The following is a 21246-nucleotide window of genomic DNA, read 5'->3' on the forward strand; positions in this document are numbered from 1 at the left end:
GTCCGACAACGAATGAAGACAAATATATGTGGGGTCGACGCGGACCAGCGCAGGCTAAGATTCTGCTGTTGGGACAGGCGTGCCCTGGCACGACCGGACGCCCACATATTTGTCCCATATTTGGACTGGGTATGAAAGATGTTGGTCAGTTCAGGTGTTTGAAGCCTGTTTGAAGCATCCGGTCAGATCAAAATTTCATGAAGGGTCAATGGTCGAGCGGCTTGATCGAACATTTGATGGGGGGTTTGAGGCGCCCGTCTATAGACGGTATGAGTGCCCAATGCAGAACAGAACACACGGGACATTTGGTTTGGTTCCATATGTAGGCTCAATTCTTTTGAGCAGATTCTAGAGAATCTCAGTTCCGAAAATCCCGAGCCAAAAGAACTCGATTGACCTTCCAAAATCTCGACCAGATTATACAGAATCCTAGTGCAATCCAAAATCCCACAAAAACCTGGTTTCTCCCACAATCCCAGGATTCTGGCTAGTCCCACAAAAGAAAACGTTTCGAAATAAAACTATGCCCCTATTGTATCAGGTAGTTAAGACCGAACTGCCATCGAGCGGTCCAGCTCACTGGACCCGAAAATGACCGGGCGAGCGGCCTCGTGCCTCACCCTGTTCCTGCATCAGGGTCTCCCTGGAGGCAGGGTCCTTCGTGCCCACCCCGCCGCCGTAGCCGGCCAGGCCGTCGCCGCCCTCGTCGGTCGGGTCGTCGCCGCCCCGTGCCGTAGTCCCACCCCGCCCCGCAGTTCGCCTTGCCCCAGCAGCTCCGCTCGAGCGGCTAGGGTTATGGCGCCGCCGCTGTCAGGCCCGCGCCGCCGTCCCCGCCGGCTAGCTTCCCTCCTCAGGTCTACCCTGCCCCGTAGTCCGCCCCAATTGGACTGAAGGCCACGCCGACGCTCATGGTGAGCCCTCCTTTTTTCTCTGTGTTTCTTCACTCTCTAATGCAAAAAAAGATGTGTCTAAGGACAGTATTGACATTTCAACACACAACACTTTTCAGAATCTCAAACTACAATCTGCGAAAAGAACTCGAGGACAGATTTTCGGAGAAGCAGATTCTGAGAGAATTTTCCAGAATCCAGATTCTGTAGAATCTTGGGTGAAAAGAACTGGCCCGTAGTATGGCGTCAGCCACCTCCACGCGGCACGCTTCACCGTGCTGTGCCGGCCGGCCGGCGGCCATGCAGGGCACACCACAGCTAGCAGCCTAGCGGTACATGCCGTTACCTTTGTCATAACAAAAATTGACCTTATTTCGAGCCATCGACAAAAACTAGCAAACTCAAACTAAATTGATTGGTCTTTTCTGAAATTGAAAACAAAAAACACGGGATGATCTGTGCTGTCGAACAAGAACCCAACAAAACAAAATGGTTGCGATCCAGCTCCATGTCACGTACGCAACATGCAGCGGCCGCGGCCGGAGGACCTACAAACCGATTGGTAGCAGGCTAGCAGCCGCATGTTAGGTTTAATCTTGATTCCTATAGTTAATTTTGCTATTCTCATGTGAGTTACTTCTTCCGTTCCTAAATTTATTTTTTCTAAAGGTTTTACTAGGAAACTACATACAGATGTATATAGACATACTTTAGAGTGTAGATTCACTCATTTTGTTTCGTATGTAGTCATTTAGTGAAATCTACTTATATTTAAAAACGGAGGGAGTAGATGGCCTAAGGAGTCGTAGGCAGGTGAAGGTTCACTTCGATTGGTACAAGGGTGAGATGCCGAGCTGGTCGTGCGATGCGACCGGTATGGAAGGCGTGATGCCATGGTGTTGTGCGATGTAGCAACGTCGTATGAAGCGATATGGTACGAGGGAAGTGCAGCGTGACAACCTATTTGAAATAGTGCTCGAGCCAACGTCGGCACATGTGTTAGCCGAGTGAATAGGTTGAGTTAGTTTGCATGCATGTGAGCACTGTGTGCGTTCTGAGGCCAAGTCATGGCTCCTTGAGAGATTCTAGGATTAACATAAGGTTAGCTATGTGTGTTAGTGCATGCATGTGATAGTGATTGAGAAAATTCCTTATATGACACTATTTTAAATGTTGTTTCCCTATTTATCATTGGATTCCTTTTTCTTCCTTATCTAACATCCAGGATAAATATTTTTGCCCTTTCTAGCACTCCTTCAATTCTGTGAGCATATACCGTTAAACACATGGCACGAGTGATGTCAGTTATTTGCAACCGGACAAAATTGCCCCCGCATGTAACATCGGAAAAAAGGAAGAAGGAATGACCCAACCGGCTATCGCTCTCTCTCTCTCCCGACTCGTCATCCCCTTTCTCCCGACCCGCCTCCTCATCCCTTCCTCCCAACCCTGCCCCATGGTTCGGCGGGGTCAACCCGTGGACTGACGTAGTCCATGCATGGGCTCTTCCTCCTACACGTGCCCCGCACCCTGGTATTCTGGGCTCCCGTCCAGCCAATCACCAGGCCCTGCTGGTCGCGCCTGCACCCAGCGGCTACCCCCCGCCGCCTCCCAACCCCTGGCCCCCAGCGCCTCCGGCGCACTGGCTCGGCCACTCCGGCGGTCCATCAGCAATGCCGGATCCCGCCCTCCTGGCGGCTCTGCACCAGGCCCCCTCACCGGCCACCACTCCGGCAACAGCGACTGGTTCATGGACACCGGCGCCTCCTCCCACATGGCGTCTCACCCCGGTATCCTTTCCCACTCCCAACCCTTTCCCACTTCGACTCGCATCGTGGTCGGGGATGGCTCCTCTCTTCCCATCACCCATCGCGGTACTCTCTCCCTCTCCTCTGAGTCTCCTCTTAAGCTTTATGACGTGCTTGTCTCCGCTCATCTCGTTACTAATCTCGTTTCCGTTCGTGCTCTTACTCGTCAGAATTCCGTTTCTGTTGAATTTGATCCCTTCGGTTTCTCTGTTAAGGACCTGCAGACCAATACGGTGCTCCTCCGCTGTGATAGCCCCGGCGACCTCTACCCGCTTCGGCCATCGCTCCCCAACCACGCTCTCGTCGCCCTGCTCGCCGGTGTCGACCTCTGGCATGCTCGGCTAGGGCACCCCGGCGTCTCCACTATGCAACATCTTCTTCGTAGCGGCTCTTTTCTTTGTAATAAAAGTGCTCCCCACTCTTGTTCTGCTTGTCGCTTGGGCAAGAGCACCCGTCTCCCTTTTTCTTCTTCCACTCATGTCTCTAGTTTTCCCTTTGAATTGTTACACTTTAATGTATGGACCTCCCCGATAATAAGCAATTCTGGTTTTCAATACTACCTGGTTCTCCTTGACGATTTCTCGCATTACGTCTGGACTTTTCCTCTCCGCAACAAATCGGATGTGCTTTCTACGCTCACTTCCTTCTTCGCGTTCGTTCATACCCAATTTTCTCGTCCCATCCTCGGCCTTCAAACTGACAACGTGCGAGAATTCGACAACCATGGTGTTCACTCCTTGCTTTCCACGCACGGCGCCATCCTCAGCCTCACATGCACGTATACATCCCAGCAAAACGGGCGTGCCGAGCGTGTTCTCCACACTCTCAACGACGCCGTCCGTGCACTACTCCTGCACGCCGCCGTCCCTCTCCGCTACTGGCCCGAGGCACTCGCTACTGCCACACACACCCTCAAGATCCGTCCTTGCCGCACTCGCGGCAATTTCACTCCCCACCACCTCTTCTTCGGACATCCTCCCTCCTACGACAACCTTCGGGTCTTCGGGTGCCTCTGCTACCCCAATCTCCTCGCCACCTCCCCACACAAGCTCGCTCCCCGGTTCGTTCCCTGCGTCTTCTTCGGTTACCCTCCAAACACCAAGGGGTTCCGTTGCTTCGACCCGGCGTCTGGGCGCGTTCTCATCTCCAGGCATGTTTTCTTTGACGAATCGGTCTTCCCGTTTCAGCAGGCTCTCGGCTCTTCACCAGCACACGCGCCCCCGCCGGCTGCGCCATGGCGCTCTTCAGTGCTCCTCCTGCTGGCCCCAACGGCTGCCCCGCGCGGTGGCCCTCGACATCCAGATGCGACGTCGTTTACTCCAGCGGGGGCGGCTGCCCCCGCCCCGGCGTCGCCTGCTCCTGCCTCCTCCCCAGCGGAGGCGGCGGTTTCTTTGCCGGCCCCCATAGGTGGTGCGGCCCAGTCTTCTCCGCCCTCCGGGTCGTCTACCTCTCCATCCACCACGGTCTCTGCGGCACCGGCCTCTTCCTCGTCCAGCCCCGGGGTAGACGCCCCGCTCTCTACACCACCAGGCGTCCTTACACGCGCCCGCGCTGGCGTTCGCCGTCCCAGTCAGCGGTACCCCTCCGACGAGTACGTCTGCGCCGCCACCACCGCCTCTCCTTCACCACTTCCTACGTCTGTCCACTCGGCGCTCCGGGATCCCCACTGGCGTGACGCCATGCAGGCTGAGTACGACGCACTGCTTCTCAACCGCACCTGGCAGCTCGTCCCTCGACCACCTCGTGCCCACATCATCAGCGACAAGTGGGTGTTTCGGCACAAGCTCCGCCCCGACGGCTCTCTGGAACGCTACAAGGCTTCTGGGTCGTCCGTGGCTTTCGACAACGTGCGGGGCTCGACTTCACCAACACTTTTGCCCCCGTTGTGAAGCCCGGCACGATTCGTTGCGTCCTTCAGCTCGTCGTCTCGCGCCGCTGGGCCGTTCACCAGCTTGATGTCACCAATGCATTCCTGCATGGGCACCTGACGGAGCAGGTGTACTGCCAGCAACCGGCCGGCTTCATCGACTCCTCCCGCCCCGACGACGTCTGCCTCCTCTCTAGCTCCCTCTACGGCCTCAAACAGGCCCCGCGCGCCTGGTACCAACGCATCCCTGTGTTCCTGGTCGGCGTCGGCTTCGTCATCACTCGGTCCGATGCATCGCTGTTCGTCTATCGCCGCGGCGATGCCACGGCCTACCTCCTCCTGTACGTTGATGACATCGTCTTGACCGCCTCTACCGACGCTCTTCTTCGTCATATCGTCGGCCTCCTTCAACGCGAGTTCGCCTTGAAGGATCTCGGGCCGCTCCACTACTTCCTGGGCGTGGAAGTCGCGCGCCGTCCCGATGGCTTCTTTCTCTGCCAGAGGAAGTACGCTCTCGAGCTCCTGGATCGTGCAGGCATGTCCGACTGCAAGCCAGCGTCTACACCCATCGACACCACCGGCAAGGTCTCGGGGCAGGCAGGCGTGCCTTTCTCCGATGCCTCCTTCTATCACAGCATTGTCGGTGCGCTCCAGTACCTGACGCTTACTCGCCCCGATCTTCAGTACGCCGTGTAGCAGGTCTGTCTCCACATGCATGCCCCGCGCGACGTGCACTGGACCTTGGTCAAGCGGATCTTGCGGTATATCTGCGGCTCCCCCTCTCTCGGCCTCACACTATCTGCTTCCTCGTCGCTCGACATCGTGGCATACTCCGACGCCGACTGGGCCGGCTGCCCGGACACCCGCCGCTCTACTTTCGGCTACTGCATCTACATGGGGCCTTTGCTGGTCTCGTGGTCGTCTAAACGACAACCCACGGTGTCTCTCTCTAGTGCGGAGGCCGAGTACCGTGCCGTCGCCAACGCCGTCGCCGAGTGCTCCTGGCTACGTCAACTCCTCATTGAGCTCCACTGCGGTGTCGCTAAAGCGACGGTGGTCTACTGCGACAATGTTTCGGCGGTGTATCTCTCCGCCAACCCTGTTCACCATCGCCGTACCAAGCACATCGAGCTCGACATCCACTTCGTCCGTGAGAAGGTGGCGCTTGGGCACGTTCGGGTTCTTCACGTTCCTACGGCTCAACAGTTCGCCGACGTCATGACCAAGGGGCTCCCGCCGACGGTGTTCCGGGAGTTTCGTTCCAGCCTGTGCATCTCCGACGGAGACGCACCGACCGCGGGGGGGGGGGGTGTTGAAACAGACTACGTGAAGCATGGCTACGTACTGCGTTGCATGCAGCCGGCCCCCTCCCTGCATGCAGCATCTCCTCCTCGCTTGGCGGGTACGGCACTCATGCATGCAGCTGCGTCTCTCTCCAGCGACCGGCTCCACCGCATGCAGTTGCGTCTCTCTCCACGACCGACTCACTAGTGGGGACAGGGCCTATAGCCCCGGTCCGTAAGGGGCTTTAGTCCCGGTTCACCAACCGGGACTGAAGGGGCGGGACTAAAGGCCTAACCTTTAGTCCCGGCCCTGTTCCAAGCCGGGACTAAAGGTGCTCCACGTGGGCGCCTCGGGGCAGGCCCTTTAGTCCCGATTCTTTACACGGACCGGGACTAAAGAGTTTCAGATTTTGTTTATTTTTGGGTTTTAGGGTTTTAGGGTTTAGGTGTTCGGGAGATTAACGTGATGCCTCGTTTGGTGTTCGGGAATTAGTTTTCATATAAGTCTAAATTGAAATAATTATGCATATATATATAAGATTAACTTATCTTACAAGCGAGCATATATATACAATTATATGGAGATCTGAATTATCGGGACTAGAGCCCGTCTATTCGATTACATGGACGAACATCAGTAATGCCCCCTAGCTACACTAAATCGTCCTTTGTCATCTATAGCTTCCGTCTTCAGAAAGGTCGCAAGCTCCTCTGCAACAGCAATCGCGTGTTGCTCTGGTAGGACCTTCTCCCTCATGGCCGTGTACTATATAAGAAGAGGAGATGAATATGAATATCAATCATGATAACAAAGAATGACGGGTAAAAATAGAGGTGTGAATGTTCATTGCTTATGTCGAATCTGTGATCCTTGTGCTCAGAGGTAAACGTGTGAATGGTCTCGCAAACATAGTATCCGCATAGATGCGTCCCCCGTGGCTGCTGGCCGCACTTTACGAGAATAGAATATATATAATCAAAATAATAATCTAGCATCATAAATGTATTGAAAATAGAAGTATATCATACTACTACTTACCTGAGCCGCTCTAAAGGTCAGCTTCTCAGGCTCGATACCGGGAGTCACGCACTTGAACCGCTTCCAAACCCTGCCCGACAAGGATAATGATTTGCTAAGTTTTTAATTAATTGATATATCAGAAAATCAACCGATAGAGTGCAAGAATGATTGAAATTACCCTAGGAGCATGTCCTGCAGGCTTTGGAACTGTTCCAAGGGTCCCGATAATGGGTCGAAGGCATCAACTCTTCCCTTATCAATTTGAATGTCCAACAGAATCCAATGGAAGCTGCACATGTATATATATATATGTGTGTGTGTGTGTGTGTGTGTGTGTCAGTAACTTATCAATTACACTTATAGGTGAATGGACACAACGGAGTAAAGACCCTCACCTGAAGTTGTATGGAAACAGTATGTGGTCACAGAAATTTTGATCTGTTAGAAACCTTAGAAGGTTTTCCTCCGTCTCCTTGGGTTTATCAGTTAGCGTCGCTATATGTATTTTATCTGGGTCAATAAAACCAATATTTTGGATGCTCCTACTTTTACAATCCAGAATCTTCATTCTGCATAATAGAGTACAAGTTATATATAGACAATGAATTGAAATAACTAAACAAGTTATATGTAGACAACGAATTGAAAAACTTACACACAATAGCAACTCATAAGCGATTTGTCGAGGGCGTCGGCATTGTACATCTGTTAGAGTTCATCAAAGTCGATATGGATTTCTTCGGGGCGGCCGTAGTACTCCCGTGGGACACTCACCACGATCATCGTTCTCCCATTCTTTGATTCACTTAAGTACCATGTATGCAAGTAACGCATATTTGTTGGGAGATCATCTTTGCTGACCAAAGACGCTCCCATGACAAACTGTGGCTTAGGGGCTACCACAGCCTTGGGTAACCTGTCGTCTTGGGAAGCCAGAATGTCTTCAACCGGGATACCCCATTCATCCGCCCACTTCTTTGCTAATTCCAAATCTTGCCCCTGCACCGGAGGGGGGACATTCTCGGGTAACACCCTGAGGGGTGGGATCGACTGTTTGGCCTGTTGTCCAAGCTGAGGAACGTCTGATTTTTTCTTGCTTGTAGTTGAACTTGATTTGCTCCCACTTGCACTTGCACGTGATCTGCTCTTTTTCACTTCCTTCTGCAATGTGCGTGTATAGTCATCAGGCTTATGGTGTAAGTCATACTGTGATGGAAGGTTCGTGAAGTATTTTGCAAATGGTATTTGCTTCTCGGTGTATTCCGGGCGGGGCTCGAGTTCCTTCTTTTTCATCTGCGCATCATGATGTTCCTTTACTATCCTGGCGTTTTCCTCGGAGGTACGATCATAAGGTCTGATAGGAAGATTAGCATGAGGTACCATTGGGAGGGGCGACAGTTTGCGCTTTGGGGGGCTCCGTCACTTAGAAATCGTCGGCGGAGCGTTCTTGCTGGCACGCTTCCGCTTAGTATCCGGAGCGGGCGGCGGCGGAGACGGACGACCGACGTCATGTGGAGGGCTTGGAGGTAATGGAGGTGTAGGTGACCTGCGACGACTCGGAGGCGGTGTTGTCCTTGGGGCCGAGCCTGGAAACTTGATGTAGTTCTTGTCCCATAGGATGAGTCCACCCAGTACTTCTCTGAGTGTCCTCTCATCTTCGGGTCCAGCTATGTCGAGCTCCATATCATGAAACCCCGCCATGATTTCATCCACCCCGACTTTAGCAAAGCCAGCTGGAATCTCACGGCCATGCCAGTGTGCATCAGGGCCAGAAGGTAAAGCTTGTCCGACGGCCACCTTCATGGATATGTTCTTGAATTTCTGTTGGAGTTCACATGATGTTGACTCCTTTATTCCATCCACGGGGTAGCCGGGACCGCCCTCTATCATTCTTCGTGCATCGTTGGGCGGGGCCTCAGATTCAGCCACGCTGCTTTTCCGCTTAGATGGGGCGCCGGTAATATCAAGTGCAGGATCTTCCTGGCGCGCTACTCCTCTAAGCTCATCAATCTGCTTCTGTTGCTCGTTAATCCTAGCAAGCAACTGGTTGGACTTGTCATTCTCCTCATCGTGCTGCCGCTTCTTTGCTCTCGCTCGGCTTTTGTAAGTGTCTTGGTCTCTGGCAAACCCAAGCCACCACGGGTAAGAAGGACCGAAGCCTCGTGTTCGTCCTCCATGTTCGTCATTGCCGAGGACCAGTGTGAGAAAATCTTTCTCTCTATCTGCAGTGAACTTTCTTTTTCCCTCCTTAATTTCTTTCACTATCTTTTTCCAATTCTCCCTGGGTATCCTAAGACCGTCACTGCAGATGAGGTCCCCTGTTTCTTCGTCATACGAACCACCATGCGCAAGGAACCAATTTCTTGCTCTCAATTCCCACTCATCACGGAGTGGTTCAGGTACGATGCCTTTAGCTAGCAGATCTTGCTCTTTCTTATCCCACTTTGGGATGGCAGTCTCATAGCCCCCTGGCCCCAGCTTGTGGTGATATTTCTTCTTGTTGGCATTTATCTTGTTCTTTTCTGATAATGCCTGGGCATCTTTTGACTCCTTGTACTCTTGAAATGCCTTCCAGTGATTCGCCTGCTTGGCTAGATACCCCTCGAATACTGGCACTTTCTTTGTCTTCAGATAGTTTTTCCATAGCTTCTTCTTCCAGCTACGGAATAGTTCGGCCATCTTCTTTAGAGTCCACTGCTTGACTTTGGCCCTCAGTTTGTCTGCGGCGTCTTCATTCTCACATTCTGGCAGGTTGAAATGTGACATGAGATCATTCCAAAGATTATCTTTGTACCTTTCGGCGACATAGTCACTATCGGCTGCCCCTTTGCGCTTGTTCCACTCCCGAACGCTGATCGGGACGTGATCCCTAACGAGAACTCCGCATTGCTTCTTGAATGTGACAACGGCATTCTTAGGAAGCTTGGGTTCACCCGTAGGCAATATCACCTCAAAGGTGTAATGCGTCCGTGCATCCAACTTTCTAGTCGGGCCTCGTTTCGTAGCTTTGCTCGATGTGGAGGCCTAAGAGGGAGAAACATTCGTCAAATGAATGTATATTATACAATATAGAGCTATCTCCAATATTTTTCACATATTACAAGTGATTGTCGAACTTCATATGTATACCTCGCCGGACTTGATTATTTCTTCACCGGCTTCTCCATCGGTGGAGCTATCACCTTCTCCGTCATTGGACCTATCTCCTGCCCCATCGGCTTCATCTTCGTGTCGGTCGACCTCCATTCCATATCCGGAGGGGTTTAGATATGACGACGGAGATTCAGATGGTTCAACGTCGGGGCCGTCTTTGATTATATCTTCGAGAAGTTCTTCCTCTTCGAGGTTCCTGATATGTGGATCCATAGTTCTGCAAAAAACGGACATTTTATTAACTAATAAACTAACAAACTATATAAGAGGGGTTGGAAACTTCGAAGTGTCGTTTTATATAGGAGGACCTTTAGTCCCGGGTCTTGGCTAGAACCTAAACTCTAAAATATGTCTAACGGATTCTCTTAACCTTTAGTCCCGGGTCGTGGCTCCACCCGAGACTCCTAGATTTCTGCATAGTATTCAAAGTAGGAGTACTTTTCCAATTTGAGCATTCAATAAGCAAAACCAAATCGTAAAATAAAGTAGTATTCAAATTAGCATGCATTCAATTATAAGCAAAAGTACATCATCTCTTTTGTCCATACATCGTCGAATATTATCACTAATACTCCTCGAATACTATCATACATATAGCACCACTGATACAGCTAGAACCGTAGCGCCCGACGGGTATCGTCGCGGGCGGTGGACACCCAAAGAGAAGGAACCATCACAGGATCATAGCTCCAGTGAGATCCCTGAAGAACCTGCCAGGTATGCTCGAACCTGCCCTCCAACGCAACCATGTAGCGACGGACGTGCTGATCCTCCTCACTGACACTCTGACGTACCACCTCCGCGGTGTCCGGAAGCCTCGGCACCGTCACTGGCCCACGCGACCACCACCAAACAAGGATCGGGTCAACAACGGGCTGGCTCCTCACCAACCTATGCCTCCGGAAGGTAGCACCTCCCAATACCAGCCGGGCGGAGCCCAGTCCCGGACAGGGCCCCTCTGATCAAGCAAGTGTCCTCCGCCGAGTCGACGACGAGGATGCGGGATAGGCATCGTAACATAAACTAAAAAAATAAACTAGTTCTATTAATTTTCTTTCTAAAAATAAACTATTAACACTTAGGCATATACAATAGCAAAATTAAACTATTAACACTTAAGCATATAAAATAGCAAAATTAAGCAATAATCTAAGAAACACTATTAACACTTAAGCATATACACTATACAATAGCAAAATTAAGCATATACAATAGCATCTATATACATAGAAATGTCTTCTTCTTCTCTTTCTTCTTCTTCATCTTCTTCTTTCTTATTTTCTTCTCCGCTTCTTCTTCAACTTCTCTTCTTCTACTTCTCCTCTTCTTCTATTTTCCCTCTTCTTCTTCTCTCCTCCTCTTCTTATTCTCCTTTTTCTTCTTTTCTTCTCCTCCTCTTCTTATTTTTCTTTTTTCCAATCTTATTTTCTTATTTTTGTTCATATTTCTTCTTCTTATAACCCTAACCTAATTCTAAATATTACTAACCCTCATAATCTAGCACAAACCGAATAACAATAGGAATTAAATGACAAAAAAATCTTTTTCTTTTTCTTCTTTTCTTCCCTTTTTCTTCTTTTCTTCTCCTTTTCCTTCCTTTCTTCTTCTTTTTCTTCCTTTTTTCTCATTTTTCTTCCTTTCTTCCCTTTTTCTTCCTTTCTTCTCCTTTTTCTTCCTTTCTTCTCCTTTTTCTTCCTTTCTTCTCCTTTTTCTTCTTTTCTTCTCCTTTTTCTCCTTTTATTCTCCTTTTTCTTCTTTTATTCCCTTTTTCTTCTTTTATTCTCCTTTTTCTTCCTTTCTTCTCCTTTTTCTTCCTTTTTTCTCCTTTTTCTTCTTTTCTTCTCCTTTTTCTTCTTTTCTTCTCCTTTTTCTTCCTTTCTTCCCTTTTTCTTCTTTTCTTACCTTTTTCTTCTTTTCTTCTCCTTTTTATTCTTTGCTTCTCCTTTTTCTTCTTTTCTTCTCCTTTTTCTTCTTTTATTCTCCTTTTCTTCTTTTCTTCTATCGGCCGGAGTGTTGGGGAGGAGGGGGCGGGGGGCTTACCGGCCGGAGGCGTCGACGGCGGGGAGGAGGACGGCGGCGCGCGGCGAGGAGGACGGCGACGGCGAGGAGGACGGCAGGCGGCGGCGAGGAGGACGGCGGGCAGCCTGACGGCGTCGTCGAGGTCGTCGGTGTGCCGCGCCGGGCAGGAGAACGAGAGGAAGAAGAAGAGAAACGAAATGCGATTTGGGTTGGAATTTTTCTAACTCCCGCTTATATAGGTGGATCTTTAGTCCCGGTTCGGGGCTCGAACCGGGACTAAAGACCCCCTTTAGTCCCGGGTGGAGCCACGACCCGGGACTAAAGGCCCTTTTTCGGCAGACCAAAAGGCGGGAAGCAGGGGCCTTTAGTCCCGGTGCGGAGCTCCAACCGGGACTAAAGGGGGTCTTTAGTCCCGGTTGGAGCCACGCGCCGGGACTAAAGGCCCGTGCTCGGCAGGCGGCAGGCGAGGAGCTTTAGTCCCGGGTCGTGGCTCCACCCGGGACTAAAGCCCCTCCTCGGCTGCACGATAAGTTTAGTCCCACCTCGCCCAGCGAGGGGGACTAACACTTGTTTATAAGCCCCGTCGCAGCTACTCCATCGAGCTCCTCTCTAAAGCAGGCTTACGGGCCTAAACTGATTGTAAATTTAAAATGTTCAAAATGCACCATTCAAAGGCTCATCACAAAATTTCAACAATTTCTAACTTCATTTGGTATATTTCGTGCATTTACTTTTTTTTTGAGCTAGTTGACCCTGAAATTGAAAAGCACTACAAATGAACTCTGAAAATGTTGAAAGTTGGCATGTTATCATCATTTCACCCACAAAGTTGTTGGGGAACGTCGTATGGGAAACAAAAAATTTCCTACGCGCACGACAACCTATCATGGTGATGTCCATCTACGAGAGGGGATGTTTGATCTACGTACCCTTGTAGACCGCGTAGCAGAAGCGTTAGTGAACGCGGTTGATGTAGTGGAACGTCCTCACGTCCCTCGATCCGCCCCGCGAACCGTCCCGCGATCAGTCCCACGATCTAGTGCCGAACGGACGGCACCTCCGCGTTCAGCACACGTACAGCTCGACGATGATCTCGGCCTTCTTGATCCAGCAAGAGAGACGTAGAGGTAGATGAGTTCTCCGGCAGCATGACGGTGCTCCGGCGGTTGGTGGTGATCTTATCTCAGCAGGGCTCCGCCTGAGCTCCGCAGAAACGCAATCTAGAGGTGAAACCGTGGAGATATGTGGTCAGGCTGCCGTGACAAAGTTGTCTCAAATCAGCCCCAAAACCTCCGTATATATAGGGGGAGGAGGGGGAGCCTTGCCTTGTGGTCCAAGGACTCCCAAGGGGGTCGGCCGAGCCAAGGGGGGCAACCCTCCCCTTCCAAACCGAGTCCAACTAGGTTTGGAAGGAGGAGTCCTTCCCCCTTTTCCCACCTCCTCTTTTTTTTCCTTTTCTCTTTGATTTTCTTCCTATAGTGTATAGGGCCTTCTTGGGCTGTCCCACCAGCCCACTAAGGGCTGGTGCGCCACCCCCAAGGCCTATGGGCTTCCCCGGGGTGGGTTGTCCCCCCCCCCCCGGTGAACACCCGCAACCCATTCGTCATTCCCGGTAACTCTGAAAACCTTCCGGTAATCGAATGAGGTCATCCTATATATCAATCTTCGTTTCCGGACCATTCCGGAAACCCTCGTGACGTCCGTGATCTCATCCGGGACTCTGAAAAACATTCGGTAACCAACCATATAACTCAAATACGCATAAAACAACGTCGGACCTTAAGTGTGCAGACCCTGCGGGTTCGAGAACTATGTAGACATGACCCGAGAGACTCCTCGGTCAATATCCAATAGCGGGACCTGGATGCCCATATTGGATCCTACATATTCTACGAAGATCTTATCGTTTGAACCTCAGTGCCAAGGATTCATATAATCCCGTATGTCATTCCCTTTGTCCTTCGGTATGTTACTTGCCCGAGATCGATCGTCAGTATCCGCATACCTATTTCAATCTCGTTTACCGGCAAGTCTCTTTACTCATTCCGTAATACAAGATCCCGCAACTTACACTAAGTCACATTGCTTGCAAGGCTTGTGTGTGATGTTGTATTACCGAGTGGGCCCCGAGATACTTCTCCGTCACACGGAGTGACAAATCCCAATCTCGATCCATACTAACTCAACTAACACCTTCGGAGATACCTGTAGAGCATCTTTATAGTCACCCAGTTACGTTGCGACGTTTGATACACACAAAGCATTCCTCCGGTGTCAGTGAGTCATATGATCTCATGGTCATAGGAACAAATACTTGACACGCAGAAAACAGTAGCAACAAAATGACATGATCAACATGCTACGTCTATTAGTTTGGGTCTAGTCCATCACATGATTCTCCTAATGATGTGATCCCGTTATCAAGTAACAACACTTACCTATCGCCAGGAAACCTTGGCCATCTTTGATCAACGAGCTAGTCAGCTAGAGGCTTACTAGGGATAGTGTTTTGTCTATGTATCCACACAAGTATTGTGTTTCCAATCAATACAATTATAGCATGGATAATAAACGATTATCATGAACAAAGAAATATAATAATAACTAATTTATTATTGCCTCTAGGGCATATTTCCAACAGTCTCCCACTTGCACTAGAGTCAATAATCTAGTTCACATCACCATGTGATTCGAACGAATCCAACACCCATATAGTTATGGGGTCTGATCACGTCTTGCTCATGAGAGAGATTTTAGTCAACGGTTCTGAAATTTTCAGATCCGTGTGTTCTTTACAAATCTTTATGTCATCTTATAGATGCTGCTACTATGTGCTATTCGGAAATACTCCAAATATCTACTCTACTATACGAATCCGTTTCACTACTCATAGTTATTCGGATTAGTGTCAAAGCTTACATCGACGTAACCCTTTACGACGAACTCTTTAACCACCTCCATTATCGAGAAAAAATTCCTTAGTCCATCAGTTACTAAGGATAAATTTTGACCGCTGCTAGTGATTCAATCATGGATCACTCTCTGTACCTCTCAACAGACATGCTACAAGGCACACATCAGGTGCGGTACTCCGCATGGCATACTTTAGAGTCTACGGCTAAGGCACAGAAGACGACCTTCGTCAATTTTCTTTATTCTGCCGTGGTCGGGTTTTGAGTCTTACTCAAATTCACACCTTACAACGCAACCAAGAACTCCTTCTTTGCTGATCTATTTTGAACTCCTTCAAAACTTGTCAAGGCATGCATCTTGTTGAAACTTCCATTAAGCGCTTTCGATCTATCTCCATAGATCTTTGATGCTCAACGTTCAAGTAGCTCAATCCAGGTATTCCTTTGAAAACTCCTTTCAAACAACCTTGTATGCTTTACAGAAATTCTACATTACTTCTGATCCACAATATGTCAACCACATATACTTATCAGAAATTCTATAGTGCTCCCACTCACTTCTTTGGAAATACAAGTTTCTCATAAACCTTGTACAAACCCAAAATCCTTGATCATCTCATCAAAGTGTATATTCCAACTCCGAGATGCTTACACCAGTCCATTTAAGGATCGCTGGAGCTTGCATACTTGCTAGTATCTTTAGGATCGACAAAACCTCATGGTTGTATCTCATACAATGTTTGCTCAAGGAAACCGTCGAGGAAACAATGTTTTGACATCCTACATGCAATATTTCATAAATAATGCAGCAACTACTAACATAATTCTAACAGACTTTTAGCATCGCTACGAGTGAGAAAGTCTCATCATAGTCAACTGTTTGATCTTATCGGAAACATCTTTGCAACAAGTCGAGCTTTTCTTAATAGTGACTTATCACTATCATCGTCTGTCTTCCTTTTAAAGATCCATCTTTACTCAATAGTCCTATGACCATCAAGTAGTTCTTTCAAAGTCTACACTTTGTTTTCATACATGGATCCTCTCTCGGATTTCATGGCTTCCAGCCATTTGTCGGAATCTGGGCCCACCATTGCTTTCTCCATAACTCGTAGGTTCACTGTTGCTCAACAACATGACCTCCAAGACAGGGTTATCGTACCACTCTGTAGTAGTACGCGACCTTGTCAACCTACGAGGCTTGTAGTAACTTGATCCGATGCTCGATGATCACCATCATCAGCTTTCACTTCAATTGGTGTAGGCGCCACAGGAACAACTTCCTGTGCCCTGCTACACACTGGTCGAAGTGATGGTTCAATAACCTCATCAAGTTCTACCACCCTCCCACTCAATTCTTTCGAGAGAAACCTTTCCTCGAGAAAGGATCCGTTTCTAGAAACAAACACTTTCCTTTCGGATCTGAGATAGGAGATGTACCCAACTGTTTTGGATATCCTATGAAGATGCATTTATCCGCTTTGGGTTCGAGCTTATCAGACTGAAACTTTTTCACATAAGTGTCGAAACCCCAAACTTTCAAGAAACGACAGTTTAGATTTCTGTAAACCTCAGTCTATACTGTGTCATCTCAACGGAAATACGTGGTGCCCTATTTAAAGTGAATGCGGTTGTCTCTAATGCTTAACCCATAAACGATAGTGGTAATTCGATAGGAGACATCATAGCATGGACCATACCAAATAGTGTGTGGCTATGATGTTCAGACACATCATCACACTATGATGTTCTAGGTGGCATGAACTGCGAAACAATTTCCACATTGTCTTAACTGCGTACCAAAACTCGTAACTCAGATATTCATTTCTATGATCATATCGTAGACAGTTTATCCTCTTGTTACGACGAACTTCACTCCGAAACAGAATTGAACTTTTCAATATTTCAGACTTGTGATTCATTAAGCAAATACTCTAGTATCTACTCAAATCGTCATTGAAGTAAGAACATAATGATATCCACTGTGTGCCTCAGCACCCATTGGAATGCATACATCAAAATGTATCACTTCCAACAAGTTACTATCTTATTTCATCTCAATGAAAACAAGGCCTTGCTCATGTGGTATGATTTGCATGTCACTAGTGATTCAAAATCAAGTGAGTATAAAGATCCATCAGCATGGAGCCTCTTCATGCAATTTATACCAACATGACTCAAGCGGCAGTGCCACAAATAAGTGGTACTATCATCATTACCTCGCATCTTTTGGCACCAATATCATGAACATGTGTAACACTACGATCGAGATTCAATAAACCATTGAAGGTGATTATTCAAGAAAATAGAGTAACCATTATTCTCTTTAAATGAATAATCGTATTGCAATAAACACGATCCAATCATGTTCATGCTTAACGCAAGCACCAAATAACAATTATTTAGGTTTAACACCAATCCCGATGGTAGAGGGAGCGTGCGACGTTTGATCATATCAACCTTGGAAACACTTCCAACATGTATCGTCACCTCGCCTTTAGCTAGTCTCCGTTTATGTCGTAGCTTTCATTTCGTGTTACTAATCACTTAGCAACCGAACCGGTATCCAATACCCTCATGCTACTAGGAGTACTAGTAAAGTACACATCAACATCATGTATATCAAATATACTTCTTTCGACTTTTGCCAGCCTTCTTATCTACCAAGTATCTAGAGTTGCTCTGCCTCAGTGACTGTTCCCCTCATTACAGAAGCACTTAGTCTCGGGTTTGGGTTTAATCTTGGGTCTCTTCATTAGTGCAGCAACTATTTTGCCATTTCACGAAGTATCCCTTCTAGCCCTTGCCTTTCTTGAAACTTAGTGGTTTTACAAACCATCAACTATTGATGCTCCTTCTTGATTTCTACTTTCGCAGTGTCAAACATCGCGAATCGCTCAAGGATCATTGTATCTATCCTTGATATGTTATAGTTCATCATGAAGCTCTCACAGCTTGGTGGCAGTAACTTTGGAGAACCATCACTATCTCATCTGGAAAATTAACTCTCACTTGATTCAAGTGATTGTCGTACTCAGACAATCTGAGCACACGCTCAACGATTGAGCTTTTCTCCTTTACTTTGTGGAGAAAGAATCTTGTCGGAGGTCTCGTACCTCTCAACAAGGGCACGAGCATGAAATCACAATTTCATCTCTTTAGAACATCACTTATGTTTCGTGATGTTTCAAAACGTCTTTGGTGCCTTGCTTCTAAGCCATTAAGTATTTTGCACTGAACTATCGTGTAGTCATCAGAAACGTGTATGTCGGATGTTCACAGCATCCACAGACGACGCTCGAGGTGCAGGACACCGAGTGATGCATTAAGGACATAAGCCTTCTGCGCAGCAACGAGGACAATCCTCTTCAAAGTTTGCTACTATCAACTTTCAACTAAATTTTCTCTAGAAACATATAAAAACAGTAGAGCTATAGCGCAAGCTACATCGTAATTCGCAAAGACCATTAGACTATGTTCATGAAAATTAGTTCATTTAATCATATTACTTAAGAACTCCCACTCAAAAAGTACATATCTCTAGTCATCTGAGTGGTACATGATCCAAATCCACTATCTCAAGTCCGATCATCACGTGAGTCGAGAATAGTTTCAGTGGTAAGCATCTCTATGATAATCATATCAACTATACGATTCATGCTCGACCTTTAGGTCTCATGTGTTCCGAGGCCATGTCTGCACATGCTAGGCTCGTCAAGCTTAACCCGAGTGTTTTGCGTGTGCAACTGTTTTGCACCCGTTGTATGTGAACGTTGAGTCTATCACACCCGATCATCACGTGGTGTCTCGAAACGAAGAACTGTCGCAACGGTGCACAGTCGGGGAGAACACAATTTCGTCTTGAAATTTTAGTGAGAGATCACCTCATAATGCTACCGTCGTTCTAAGCAAGATAAGGTGCAAAAAGGATTAACATCACATGCAATTCATAAGTGACATGATATGGCCATCATCATGCGCTTCTTGATCTCCATCGCCAAAGCACCGGCACGATCTTCTTGTCACCGGCATCACACCATGATCTCCATCATCATGATCTCCATCAACGTGTCGCCATCGGGGTTGTCGTGCTACTCATGCTATTACTACTAAAGCTACGTCCTAGCAATATAGTAAACGCATCTGCAAGCACAAACGTTAGTTTAAAGACAACCCTATGGCTCCTGCCGGTTGCCGTACCATCGACGTGCAAGTCGATATTAACTATTACAACATGATCATCTCATACATCCAATATATCACATCACATCGTTGGCCATATCACATCACAAGCATACCCTGCAAAAACAAGTTAGACGTCCTCTAATTTTATTGTTGCATGTTTTACGTGGTGACCATGGGTATCTAGTAGGATCGCATCTTACTTACGTAAACACCACAACGGAGATATATGAATTGCTATTTAACCGCATCCAAGGACCTCCTCGGTCAATTCCGATTCAACTAAAGTTGGAGAAACTGACACCCGCCAGTCATCTTTGAGCAACGGAGTTACTCGTAGCGATGAAACCAGTCTCTTGTAAGCGTACGAGTAATGTCGGTCCGAGCCGCTTCGATCCAACAATACCGCGGAATCAAGAAAAGACTAAGGAGGGCAGAAAAACGCACATCACCGCCCACAAAAACTTTTGTGTTCTACTCGAGAAGACATCTACGCATGAACCTAGCTCATGATGCCACTGTTGGGGAACGTCGTATGGGAAACAAAAAATTTCCTACACGCACGAAAACCTATCATGGTGATGTCCATCTACGAGAGGGGATATTCGATCTACGTACCCTTGTAGACCGCGCAGCAGAAGCGTTAGTAAACGCGGTTGATGTAGTGGAACGTCCTCACGTCCTTCGATCCGCCCCGCGAACCGTCCCGCGATCAGTCCCACGATCTAGTGCCGAACGGACGGCACCTCCGCGTTCAGCTCGACGATGATCTCGGCCTTCTTGATCCAGCAAGAGAGACGGAGAGGTAGATGAGTTCTCCGGCAGTGTGACGGCGCTCCGGAGGTTGGTGGTGATCTTATCTCAGCAGGGCTCCGCCCGAGCTCCGTAGAAACGCGATCTAGAGGTGAAACCGTGGAGATATGTGGTGGGCTGCCGTGGCAAAGTTGTCTCAAATCAGCCCTAAAACCTCCGTATAAATAGGGGAGGAGGGGGAGCCTTGCCTTGGGGTCCAAGGACTCCCAAGGGGGTCGGCCGAGCCAAGGGGGGCAACCCTCCCCTTCCAAACCGAGTCCAACTAGGTTTGGAAGGAGGAGTCCTTCCCCCTTTTCCCACCTCCTCTTTTTTTTCCTTTTCTCTTTGATTTTCTTCCTATAGTGCATAGGGCCTTCTTGGGCTGTTCCACCAGCCCACTAAGGGCTGGTGCGCCACCCCCAAGGCCTATGGGCTTCCCCGGGGTGGGTTGTCCCCCCCCCCCCCGGTGAACACCCGCAACCCATTCGTCATTCCCGGTACATTCCCGGTAACTCCGAAAACCTTCCGGTAATCGAATGAGGTCATCCTATATATCAATCTTCGTTTCCAGACCATTCCGGAAACCCTCGTGACGTCCGTGATCTCATCCGGGACTCCGAACAACATTCGGTAACCAACCATATAACTCAAATACGCATAAAACAACGTCGGACCTTAAGTGTGCAGACCCTGCGGGTTCGAGAACTATGTAGACATGACCCGAGAGACTCCTCGGTCAATATCCAATAGCGGGACCTGGATGCCCATATTGGATCCTACATATTCTACGAAGATCTTATCGTTTGAACCTCAGTGCCAAGGATTCATATAATCCCGTATGTCATTCCCTTTGTCCTTCGGTATGTTACTTGCCCGAGATCGATCGTCAGTATCCGCATACCTATTTCAATCTCGTTTACCCGCAAGTCTCTTTACTCGTTCCGTAATACAAGATCCCGCAACTTACACTAAGTCACATTGCTTGCAAGGCTTGTGTGTGATGTTGTATTACCGAGTGGGCCCCGAGATACCTCTCCGTCACACGGGGTGACAAATCCCAGTCTCGATCCATACTAACTCAACTAACATCTTCGGAGATACCTGTAGAGCATCTTTATAGTCACCCAGTTACGTTGCGACGTTTGATACACACCAAGCATTCCTCCGGTGTCAGTGAGTCATATGATCTCATGGTCATAGGAACAAATACTTGACACGCAGAAAACAGTAGCAACAAAATGACACGATCAACATGCTACGTCTATTAGTTTGGGTCTAGTCCATCACATGATTCTCCTAATGATGTGATCCTGTTATCA

Source organism: Hordeum vulgare, chromosome 3H (assembly GCF_904849725.1).
Source record: "Hordeum vulgare subsp. vulgare chromosome 3H, MorexV3_pseudomolecules_assembly, whole genome shotgun sequence".
NCBI classification, from domain to species: Eukaryota; Viridiplantae; Streptophyta; class Magnoliopsida; order Poales; family Poaceae; genus Hordeum; species Hordeum vulgare.